Genomic DNA, 13,212 nt, shown 5'->3' with positions numbered 1-13,212 from the left:
ATCCATGCTTGAATTGCTTCATAAATACTCAAGATCTTTCTAACATGCTTGGCATATTCTCCGCTCAGCTCAATTGTGAGCTGAGTATCATCGGCAGAGCTAGTAAACTGAGTACTCACATTCTCAAGAGGGTCACATAAGGAGCGGATATAAACATTAAACAGTGCTGGCAATAGGCATGCACCCTCGGGCACGTCACAAGTAATCAGTATTGGTTCTGAAGCGGAATCCCCCCCCAGCACATTTTAGATTTCCTTTTCACAAGGGATGATCTTATTCATTCAGTTTCCCAGAGCACTTCCTATGTCTGAAAGTATAGTGGTGAGCTTCTCATGACCTGCAAGGTCGAAGGCTGCTGATGGATCTAATAACATCAGCGACCACAACTTGCTCTTGTCCACAATATTCAACATGTGGGTTTTTAGATCAACCAAGGCACTCTCGGTGCCATGGTTAGACCCAAAACTTGAATGTCTAGAGGGAAGAATGTTATCTCCTTCTAGGTCCCCTTAAAATTGCATAGTAGCAATTGTATAAATAATGTTTAACAAAAAAGGGATGTTTGTTATGGGTCTCAAGGTACTGTATATATTAGAGTATTGGCCAGATTTTTTTTATCAGAGGAGTAACAATCACCTTTTTTATGTTCTCTGGGACCATGTTGTAAAAGAACATAATTAACATAGGGAAAAGTTGGGCGTTAGATTTTTCAAGTTTCTTCAGAATCTCAAAGGTTTTTTTTGGGTCGTTTCCAGATTTTTCATTCTGATCAATAAAATATTTTTGTTTTCATCTCTCATACCTCCTCTCTGTTGAGTTTGTCTAGAGATTTCCAGATAATCCTATTTTCCTCTATCTTATTTTTTCCCAGCTAGGTTCTGCTCTTCATTATTCTTGCTTTTGGATAGTTACGGCACATATACACGAGCTCTGGTTATTAGATATGTCTCTGATTGTGTTAGTTTTAATGGGAGCTAAGCTCTCTAATATTTAATTCAGATATTTATCATAGTTAGTTGCTAACATGTGTTGAGAGTCGGAGTCCAAGGTCCCGTCCATAAGCCTAGTCATACAGCCTAGCAGGCCTGCTCTCTGTATGTTGTTAAAGCTCCTACTGGTAACTTATTTTAGCATGTACATTTTCTGAGCTAATTTGATAGGTAGTGTAAGTTTAAAATGTACAAAATATTGGTCAACCACACACATGGCATGATATCTAAAGGGCCGAGATATAGGTTCCTAGCTGTCACCCAATCTAGAACATAACTTTTTCTGTGTGTCGGCTCTTTATTATGGATAACAAAGTCAATGTTTTGAAGTAGCTGCTCTAAAAGCATAGCCTCCATGTCCAGGACATTGCCTACCCGTCTATTACAATCTCCCAAAAGGATGGTAGAACTATTGGGTCTATGAAAGGAGTTTAAGATGTCAATGAATTCCTCATTAACAGTCAGTGTGTCGTTTGGGGGACAATATAACAAGATCATATAAATAATAGATATTGGGAGTTGTAGCAATATACTGAAAGCTGTAGGTTGGAGGGCATATATGTTGTCTGCAAAAATTCTAACCTATTCATTTCAGCAGGTATTATGAATGTAAGTATAGTTATATCTGTTCTCGCTTGAATCTGAGCTGTGGTGTATATGGAATGCATTAAAACATGTGTGAAGGAGACCTGTGTTTGGGTCTACCAACAACTACATACTTTGTTACAACGTAATTACAAGAAAATATATTGAGTGAGAACAGTACGCACATGATGTGTTTCTAATGAAAAGCATTGAGTGGAATGACTTACCAGGAAGATTTTGAATGGGGGTGGTAGTTAGTTGGTGTGAATGAGTGCAGAGGTTAGTTTGGAACATGAAGGGTGGGTATATAAACAAACAGTCTACCTCAGCTATATGTCCCTCTTTATGTGATATCTGCCTCATACTTTGTTGCAGGAGATTACTTGTGTCCTGCAACTGGCATTAAATAATGACCTAATAGCAGGAGGAGAGAAAACTAGGTATCATGCATAAAGTGTGTGTTTTTATTTCAGAACTGTAGTATTTTGTTGGTACCATTTCTAGCAGCTAGTAGCTATTAGACCATGTCCAATTACCAGTACTTAGAATACTTTTATTGTGTTGATTAATTACAGTTGTTGACTGTATATATTACACTGATTGATCATTCAATGCTTCACATGCGTGTTCATTGGTCTTGAAATTTAGGTTAATTTTTTATGCAGTATAGATTAAGAATGTTTTCAAAGAAATTGGCTTTATGCAACAGAAGGAAGGAACACTTAGTGTATGGATGTAAGGTTTCTATATCTGAACATTTTGAGACTAATGTTTTATGTTCTTTACAAAGCTGTAATTAGATTAATTTGGTAATGTGTGGCAAAGAGCAAGTATGGGAAAATGCACAATTTGAGAGAGAAATCATGTTAACTACTGAACCCAGTGGAACCACTCAGATGTCAAGTAAGACTGTTAATAGAAATAGGGTGTTAACATCATTACATCACATGAAGAAACCAGAAATAGTAAAAAAGTACTGCTATACTTTTATGAGGCAGGGTTAAAGATGTGCATTACACAGTTGCACAAGTGTGAAATCAGATTGTGTTCATGTAGAAGCATCTCTTGCAGAAAATAAATCAGAGGTAATCATTACAAGGGCCTTTCACATGAAAAGGAAATTGTTCATTTCAATGTTGATCAATTTAAAATAGTTGAGTAGGAATTCTACAAAAAATGTTAATCAATGATTGTACTTACACAAGAAAACGTTTGTGCTGTGTTTGGAGAAGATTAGATACACACTTCACATACAGAAAGATTTTTCAGTGGAGAGAGTTACATTAAAAAATGCAATGTTATTATTGCTATTGCTTGAACTGGACCAGGATATGAAATAAAAGGCAATATGATTTCTGAAAGAGATGAAATCTGAAAATCAAGGGGAAATGAAGAAGATACATTAGAGCAGGGTTCAATGCAAGTAAGAAAAGCAAATGTAGTATGGAAATCAACTTCATTGTCTAATCTCGACAATGACTCTTGCAGAGTCTGAAAGAAATGTTTACAATTATTAAACAGAAATAAAAATATACGACAAAGTAAGATGCTGCAGAAAATGATGACTGAAGTCCGCTTAAAATCTGGACGTATGGGTCACTCTCTGGCTTGTCATGAGAAAGGGAGGTGTGAGAGTCAGTTTCACCACATATGTATACTGGCAATGGATAACATGCAAAATACGGTATCTTCTTCTTAAACTGTATGAGTGCAAAACATCATGAAGGGGGCCCCTAGGGGTCCCTCGCGATATGGAAACAAGGCAATAACCATACACGAAAGGATGCGCCAGACACGAGGTTCAAATTCCCAATGCTAGTGTTTATTGCAAGCAAAAATAGTCCCAATTGGCCAACTGTGGTCTCACGCGACGTGAGTTTCCTAGACCTCGAGGGACACAAGAGAGCGAATTACGTACATCAGTTACATATATACAAAATGCATATCATGCAATATGCTATGTCATGTTTAACACCTCCCTTTATTAAGTTTCTTTGAACTCGGGATGACGATGGACATTTCCGACGGGTTATGACACTTTCGATGTTTATTCTAGTAACAATGTGCAATTAGAAAGTGCGGAGGCATCTTTTAGTTGTTGAACAGAACACAGTGGTTCTGTTCTTGGAAGCAAGCTGCACACGGGGGAAGAGTCACATTCCAAGCTTTGCTATCTATGAGGTACTATTCGTGTCCTGGGAGCCGACATGCTCTAAAGGGTTTTGCGAAGGAGGGCTGTAAGAAGGGCATAATTCAAGCCTTTAGCTGCTTTATTCTAACATATTCTACCACAGTGCGAGACTGGCTGGCAGCTGTGAAATGATTAAATGCCCTGCAGCTCTCCCTCAAGGCTACAGAGAGGGAGTGTGGGCATTCCTTTCTGTGCTACTCATGAGGAGTTTCAACGAACTCCTCAGTCCCGCGACCTTGCCCTTTCATATTGAGACAACAATGTTAACAGTTGAGCAGAGTAAGCAGAATTCGCAAGAATTGCAAGCTGCAAAGGAGTTTTAGACAGAAAGCAATGAGCAATGGTTAACAAGCAAAATGGCAATTCTTGCTATGTTTAAAATGGCCACTTGTTGGTCAAGCATAGCAGTCTGTATTTCTATAATTCAGTGCATAAGACGGTTGGTCTACGGCCATCAAGTTACGTCTGTCATTCAAATGAAGGGTATTCACTTTTCCAGATTGACAATCATGTATGTCACTTGTACTGTTAAATAAGGTGTTGACTACTGGAAGTGTAAAAGGTTTAGTATCTACCACTGAGATGGTTAAATCTCAAATATGATTTCCATGTAGAATAATCACTTGTAGAAGTGGCCAAGATAATCCTATGCTTTCAAAGGATTTCATTTTTCATTAGTATGGCCAACAAATACAAATTTTTGAATCTTCTTCAAGTGCAAAACCTGAGTATGTTTTTGTCTATTGTCAACACAAATTCTATAACAAACAAGTCCAAACATTGTGCACAGAAAACAAAGTAAGAGACTGTGTAGAAGTTTGGAAGTACTGTCTTCTATATTTATTTGTTGAACAGCTACTCAATATAAGTGATGCACTATTTGTGTGCAGATACTGTATAACTGTTTTAAAAAGAGGAATGATTGCATCAAGAAGCATATTAAACAACATAGATGCATTTGAAATTACTGTTGTGCTTCAAAATTTGAACATGTTTGAGGTGATAGTATTGCAAACTGTTCATCCTTTTCAGGTTGTTGTTGGACTACAAAGATATTCAAACGTCCTAAAAAGTAATTAGTGCAAGGTGTAAAAGGAAAAGTTGTGCAATTACCTCTAAATTTTGAAGAACTTGTGAACACTCTAGAGGTAAAATCAGCACATTAATGATTCTTTATTTTGGGGAATGGTGTTTCTACAAAGGATAAACAAGTATTACAACAGCTGATAGATATCAGAAAGTTAAAGGGAGCTATAGAGTTTCTATTGAATGTACCGTATAAAGACAACCTGAATGTACCTGTCTTGTCTATACTTGATGCTCGGTTCAAAGATAAGAACAGTGAAGGTCACTTTTAGAGTCTTACTCTTGCTGAAGGTAACAATTTGTATCAGTATTACCCTATTCATCCTCTTCACTCATGAGAAGTGATGGTTGATAGTCTCGAAATATATCAAATGAAACCAACAAAAGGTGCATCGGTCAGTGTCTGGTGAAAAATGCTAGAAGCTTCCTTTTTACCATTGAAAAAGGTGCCAGATTGGATGATCAGGAAGTTCTCATTTTGTACTTGGAATACCGTTGTACATGTAAGGATTCTGAGGATTACAGAGTTCACACCACTATTCAATATATCTGGCACTTACTCTATGAAAGTGAATTTTCAACACTATGCTATTCTGTTGCTCTTACACTTCAAAAAGGAACTAGATTTCAAAATGTTTCTTCAAACAACTTGGTGTAACAGTTAAAACAAAAGGATAAAGTCTTAGAAGGGAAAATTATTTATATCCTTGCCTCTATGAGAGGAACCAAAGAATATTGGTGTAGAAGACATTCTGAGGTTCAATGCATGCTCTGAAACTTTGGTCCTCCAGTGTGGTTTGAGGCCTTAAGTTGTGCTGATAATGGCTGGGAAGATCTTGCAGACTGGATTCAAGAAAGTAATCCATCCGAAGAAGGTATATTAAACATGTCACCATCAAATGTGTTGCCTTGAACCCCGCTAGTGTATCTAGATGTTCCCATCAGCATTTTTTAGCAATGTTACATGTTATATGCAATGAAGAAAAAGGTCCACTAGGAACTGTGGAAAATTACTTTTTGGTGCAAAGAGTACCAAGCATGCGGAGCTCCAAATATACATATGCTCTGAGGGTTTAACAATGCTCCACAGTTTGGCAAAGATAGTGATAACTGTGTATTACAATTATTTGAAAAATATGTTACTTGTTGGATCCCTATTAAGCATGTCAATGCTGATCTACGGAACAAGGTGGAAGTGGAAATCTTTCAAATGCACATGTGTGGAAAGTATAGTCAATGAAGATGTAAAAGTAAAGACAAGTACTATACTAAGTGGAGATTTGGATTTTCTAGGTCCATTTCCCCAGCTGGTGAAGCAAATAATGTTTTTAAATCTGTTTCACACCATGTAACTAGCAAATCCCCTAAGAATACATATCACCTTAACAGAGCAAAGGAATGCCAATCTGTAGATGAATACACTCCTATCATTGCTTGGCTTTGGAATGCCAATACTGATGTACAGTGCATTACTGATAACATAACAGCTGTAGCTCGCTATGTTACAGCATACTTTACAAAAGCTGAAAAGGGCAATGTAGCTGAGGTGTGGGCTGACTTAATAAGAGACAAACATCTTAGTCAGAAATAACTAAGCTTTGGGATGAAAATGCTCTCACACAGAGAGTGTGGAGGCTACACAGCTGCAGATCGGCTCACTAGTTTACCTCTGTATGGACGTAGCATCAACATAATTTAGTTATGTCCAGGTCCTGAGATTAGCAGAAAATGGATATTAAATCCTTAGTCTGAAATTGAACAGTCAGCTGACAGAATACCTATTAGTACAAACATTGTAAATACTTATTTAATGTATACCTATTATCCAAATAGGTATTTACATTTGGAAAACCTTTTCTTGCGTGAAGTAGCAGAATGCTACTCCTACCGTAATATGTTATCTAACAATGACTGAGGATGGTTTAAAATACTTGGGTTTACTAGTTGTCTGGTGAGACATGAAAAGCTATGTCGCATCAGCCACATACAACTGTATTGCCAAACTGCAGAGAAAACAGGATTATTTTATTGTTGCAGTTGTTCTTGCCATGGTGTGCAGAGAGTGATCTGCTTGGATGTTTTGAAACATTTGAAGCGTCATGCCTTGCAAATGTAGCAAATATCACATACACAAAGTTTGACCAGTACCTGGGACTACTGCAAAATATATATGTCAAGAAGAATGTTTGACAACTGAATTGGCAATTTATTTAATGATGGGCAGTCAAGAATCTGCTGAAGGGAGTGAAAATGTGTTAGAAGATCACATTATTCAAACAGATGTTGAGCTCACCATGGAAGAAGTGCAGAGATAGTATACATATATGTGTGACTTTTATAGAGACATGATAAACTACTGAAAGACTTTGAACAATTGTTATTTAGTGCATGCATTTTTGAGAATATATTATGTTAGCTTAGATAGTGACCACCCTGCCTCCCAGCGACCTGACCTTCACCCATTCGGAGCACAGATGACTGACGTCAATCCACCCGCCAACCAAGCAACCAACCCGGAGGAAGAGATGCCACCCACACCTGAGGCATTGTGTGGATTGACCAATCCGGGACCAACGTAGTATCCTATGTTAGTTGCATCATTTACCCCATAAATTGTAATGTAATGATAACTTGTGTCAGAGCGCTCTCAGAGATCTTTTCAATGCCATTCATTAGATAAACCTTGCCTTGAACTCTCGCAGCCTGCTCTCTTTGCCTTATTACCCGTCCGGGGTGTGTCTGTTTTATTCTTTTGCACATGTAAAATGGGGAGGGCACAAACATATGGTGACCCCGATGTGATTTGGAGAGGTGCCTCGAGGCCCACACCGTGCGGTGAGATCCGGGACGCCCCCCAGCAAACCCATCACCTCTGTGGCTGACCAGCCTGTGCGCACTACAAGAAAGGGTCAAGGGTTCCCGGTTGACGAATACCCGACTGAAGAGCTGCTCGCCGAGGCGAGCCACGGCTTGGTTGGGGTTCGGATCTGACTGGGGTCAGACCATGAACGGTGACCCTCGGATTACCTGACTGAACATGTGAGTGCCGGTTGCGAAGGTTTCCAAGGAAAGGTAAGGGGGAAAATAAGGGAACAAGAGAATAAGTAACAGTGGGTTATAGCCAAGAGTAGGGGCTGTGTGAGTGATGCTGAGTCTTTTTCTGATCTGTCCTTTATATGGCCATTAGGTTTTGTGAAAAGTGAGAAGAAGAAGAAAAGAGGTATCCTAGCCCGAAGGGGGTAGAAGGCGGCGCCGCGTAGCATTGGCTCGTCCAGTGCAGATAAATAAGTGAAGATAAAGAGAAAATAGTAGGGGTCTCGTATATTGAGTAGACTCGGAGTAGTTATTTAGAATATTCTTTTTCCGTGTAAGCAAGAATTCTTGGGAAAGAGTAAGAGGGTGTAAGAGGTGGGAGTGAATGAGAAGAGTAGGTACAATGGGGAAAGGGAAAAAGTGTTCAGTAACGGGAACAAAGGGGAAATAAAAGCACGCAGGTAGTGCGTGTGCATGTTATGTGTTATATGTTTTTGCTTTTTGTACATTTTGTGTCACATATGTCAAAATATTGTAAGTGATTTGTTGGTAAGAGGTCATACATGCTAAAGTGAACTATTGAAGTTAGAAATGCAATAGGTACAAAGGTAACATTGAATATTGATACACAATAACTGCCAATAATTGAGAAACGCTTGACATATTGTTGATCTATACAAGGGGACAGGTGGTTGGAGGGTGTGATTAGAAGGGAGGCGCAGGTGCAAGCGCACATACAAGTGAAGGGAGGAATATTGTCATGGGGGGAATAACACTGTTAGTTCATATTTGCCAGCACCTCCCACTATATAGTGATAGGATACAAAAATACCACAATCAGTGGGTGACGGAGATAAAAGGGGACAGTGTGACACCAATTTGGCCAGAGGGAGGGTCGTTTGACAAAAGGGTGTTAGATTTAGTGTCCACGCACTTATTGGCGAAGTATAAGGGAAAACAGTTGCAGAACAGAAGGGAAGTGCTAGACATGTGGCGAATGTTCGAGGAAGTTGCCCCCGAGGTAAGTACAGAAAGAACAATTGAAAAAACGAAAACGCAGGAAGAGGTAAGCGGAACGCCAAAGGGCGAGTGCACAACGACGACAGCTGAGAGTGACACAACCAAAATATACCCCTTAATGACAAGACCAGCAGTGGGATACAGCGAGCTTCTGTACATACCCGCATGCCTCACCCCCCTCCCTCAAATGGAGCGATAGCCACAGCACCGCCGCCATATGACAAAGGAGGCCTGTATGGCACAACGAGCGCGCCCCCTGTAAATTTAGCGCGATTAACCAGGGATTTAGATCGCCAGCTAGCGCATGCAAAAATTGAAATAACACGGCTGAGAGCACTGTGTGTTAAGGGCCAAATGCTGCCGGGGGGAGGGGAAGTACCACCATTGTCTGTAGCAGATCTCACACCCTCATTTAGGGCGACAGCCGAGTTAACACCAGCAATGCCAGAGCCAGCTCATGGGACAAACATATCACAAGGGCGAGAAAAAGAGTGGCGATCGTGAGAGTTCCTGTTCCATCTGAATGATAAACCAGTGAGAATAGAACGCCCAGCCACCCCAGAAAGTCAGCGAGGGGAAGGACACAAAGAGAATGGCGAGCAGGAAGCTGAAGTAGAAGAAGTGTGGAGCGATCTAGATGAATATGAAGAGGGAGCGACAGCTGCGGGATCCCCGCTACCGTCTCACCTTGATGACTTCGACGAACCATCACCCCCACGATGGCAGGGAAGATTAAGGCAGCGGGTAGGGAAAATGTTGGTGAGTAAGGTACAGAAAGGGACGGTAAGTAAGACGGGAAAGAAACACAAGTTGCAGATGCCGCTGATACATAAAGGAGCAGGTAGGCCACATTATATTCCGTGGGCCTAAATGGACAAAAACATCCTGTTGAAGCTCCTCCCCCCACTTGCGGGAGGGGCGGGAAAATGCATACATGCATTCGAGAAAAACACGACAGGAGTACCATTAGCGATAGGTGATGTAAAGAGTTTGCTAGTGTCCGCCGTCAGTGATCAAGCAGACGCTGTGTGGGAAAAGGCAGGGTTCCCAGGAGTGACAATGAGTTGTGACCGCCACGATGGATCGCCCTTCAACAATGTTCAAGCACAAGTATGGGACGCATTGCGGCGCACATTTCCAGACATTCCAGATTTACATTTAGTAATGCACTGTACAATGCTGGAGAACGAGGATCCTACGAAATTCATACTGCGGGTGCTAAACTTGTGGAGAAGCAAAACTGGTACGGCGTGGAACCAAATCAACTGCCTTGTTCTATTTTATCATCAAGAAAGGGCTCCTGAAGGAGGTACAGAAGGCCTTTGATAAAATAGCTGGGATAGAAGCCAAGGGTTGGCCTGAAATTCAGAGTATAATTGTGCACCACTGTAGGAGGATCAAAGAGAGAGAAAAGGAGATAGCACAAAAAAGGTTGGCAGACAAAGCGAAACTGGTGCAGAACAAATTGGTGAAGGTCACTGCCATAAACGCCAGCGTAACCGCTGATAGAGATAACGAGGGGGATGAAAGTGCGGGAAACAGACCAGTCAGAATAGCAGCACTGTGGGCTGCAGGAGAACAAGGACCGTAGAATGGAGAGGAGCCACAGAGAGGACTGCAGTGGCAAGAAAGACCAGCAAGAGGAAGAGGTGTGTACCGTGGCCAGAGAGGGGGGTTCGAAGGTATGGGGAATAGAGGATTCGGTGGGCAAGGGATGAGAGGGGGACAGCAAGAGTCATGTTGGAATTGTGGACGATGGGGACACTATTCAAGAGATTGCAGAATGCGGCCTTCAGGGTACTTTCAGGGACACCCACCCATAGACAATGAACAGGTATGGGGTTGCCCACACCCAGGTAGCCCCTATGGATTACCAATGGGAGGTGGAAGACCACAGGACCAGTGTTACAACGAACACCAGATGCAACAAAGACAGCCACCCCCACAACCACATCACAGTGCATCACAGCCCATGGCAAGACAAAACACTGTAGGGAACGCCAGCAATAACAGTTTCGCAACAGCTGCAAACAGTGCACCTGAACCATTCTGTGGCATAACAGTAGTTGGAGATAATGTGTTTTCAGTGCCAGGACAAGAAAGGTATGCAGGTTAGAACAGCCCACAGAGAGCACTTGCGTGTCCAGTCCTATCCACCACCCTACGTGCAGAAGAGGAACCACTAGTGGGGGCAGAGATAGGAAATAAGCAGTTTATCTTTATGGTAGACTCAGGAGCGGAAAAATCATGTATTATGGAAGGGCGGTTTCAGCTCTCAGGCAGGAATTTGGAAACGCAGGGGTACTCTGGGGCTATTTTAAAAGTTCCTTACACCAAAGATCTTGATATAACTAACGTTGGGGGGAAAAACAGTGCACGCACCCTTACTGTACCACGAAGACGCGCTAATCAACTTGCTGGGTGGAGATTTGCTAAGTAAATTGAACATGACCATTTCATTTACAGAGCGGGGGATAGTGTGTTCCACCGCAGGAGTATGCCCAGTTCGAGCAATGTTGATGATCAGTACAATGATGAATGAAGTTGTAGTGCGAGGGATACCCATTGACATAGACATGTTCATCTATGGCATCAAGGTGTTAGCCCGAGTAGTGTCTGAAATAACGAGAAAAGAATGGAGGACACCATCAGACTTTATATTCCGCCCAATTGCAATTATAGATGTCGTGCCAGACACGATAATGTCCATAGACATTGAGGCAGTTCAGCTATCGAGTAAACTTATTGTGGTCATAGGCTTGGACACGCATGGGTGCGAGTGGAGAACTGTGTTATGCATAGATCCAAACATAATACTAAGAGACATAACTGATGAAGAATTATTCACTGATAATGAATATGATGGAGAAATAATAATGGAAATAAGCATACCTTGTGACATTATGATCCAGTACAGAGAGGTACACAACCCACTTATGGCTAGTGTTAATGCCCCACCGACAATATTTGAGGAAGACATGGCAAAGGTGGCACCAGAAATTTGGACTACAGGCCCCCATGATATAGGGTTACTACACGAAGTGATACCAGTAAAGATAAAACTCAAACCAGGTGCTATACCACCAAGAGTGAAACAATACCCAATATCCAGAGAAGCAGAGGAAGGAATTAGGGAAACAATAAATGCACTCCTGAGCCAAGGTATCATAGTACCATCAAACTCCCCGTGTAATACGGCTATCTTCCCGATCAAAAAAACAAAAGGAGGGGTGTGGAGAATGATCCAAGATCTCTGCCCACTCAAGGGGTACAAGGTGGATAAAGGGTAACTGCAATACTGCCTTGCCGAAGTTATATACCTCGGACAGTTAATGTCAAAAGATGGGAAACTAATACTCACAGACAGGGCAGCTGCTATACGTAACATGATCATACCAAAAAGAGTGAAGGACATGCAAAAATGTCTTGGTATATGTAACTGTTGCCGAGCATGGATCCTTGATTAATCAGCATACATACGTCCATTATTGCTCAAGGCTGTACACCGCTCTCGAACCATACTGTGATTCAATGCTGTTACACTGATTGCACCGTTATATGTTTATTTGAATGCCTCTGATTGCTGTTCGTAGCACCTAGGTGCACCCACCTCGGTTTACATGATCTTAACTATTTGTGATACTCGAATCTAGGCAGGTTGCCACTGTCATTATTTACTGCCTAAACACTGCATTTTGCTCCACTTTGTGATATTGGAATCTAGGCAGGTTGCCACTGTCATTATCTACTGGCTAAACACTGCATTTTGCTCCACTTTGTGATATTAGAATCTAGGCAGGTTGCCACTGTCATTGTTTACTACCTGAACAATGCATTTTGCTCCATTTTTGTGATATTGGAATCTAGGCAGGTTGCCACCGTTATTATTACCTGCCTGAACAATGCATTTTGCTCCATTTTGTGATATTGGAATCTAGGCAGGTTGCCACCGTTATTATTATCTGCCTGAACATTGGATTCTGCCCATTTCGAGACTGTGATTGTGATTTAGTGCCATGTGCGCCCTGCCCTGTGACTGTTGTATCTAGACTATCTGACTACTGCTCTTAGCTCACCAGGGCCCCACCTACTTAGACAGTATATGCTAACCCCCCGCCTCCCAGTGTATAGTGTATTGTGCATTCTGCCCTCCAGGCTAATATTGTGTAATCTTTATCTCGCTCAACAGTAATACATGCCCCGAGCATATGAGCAAACAAACTCACACACAATATGTACTCTCTGCCCGCCCTCACCTGCTTAGTAAGCACGCTACTCACCTTTATGACCACACCGCACCCTTCTACA

This window comes from Ambystoma mexicanum, chromosome 6p (genome assembly GCF_040938575.1).
Source record: "Ambystoma mexicanum isolate Mex_15411 chromosome 6p, UKY_AmexF1_1, whole genome shotgun sequence".
NCBI lineage: Eukaryota > Metazoa > Chordata > Amphibia > Caudata > Ambystomatidae > Ambystoma > Ambystoma mexicanum.
The sequence above is the reverse complement of the archived record's forward strand: the minus strand, read 5'-3'. Positions refer to the sequence as shown.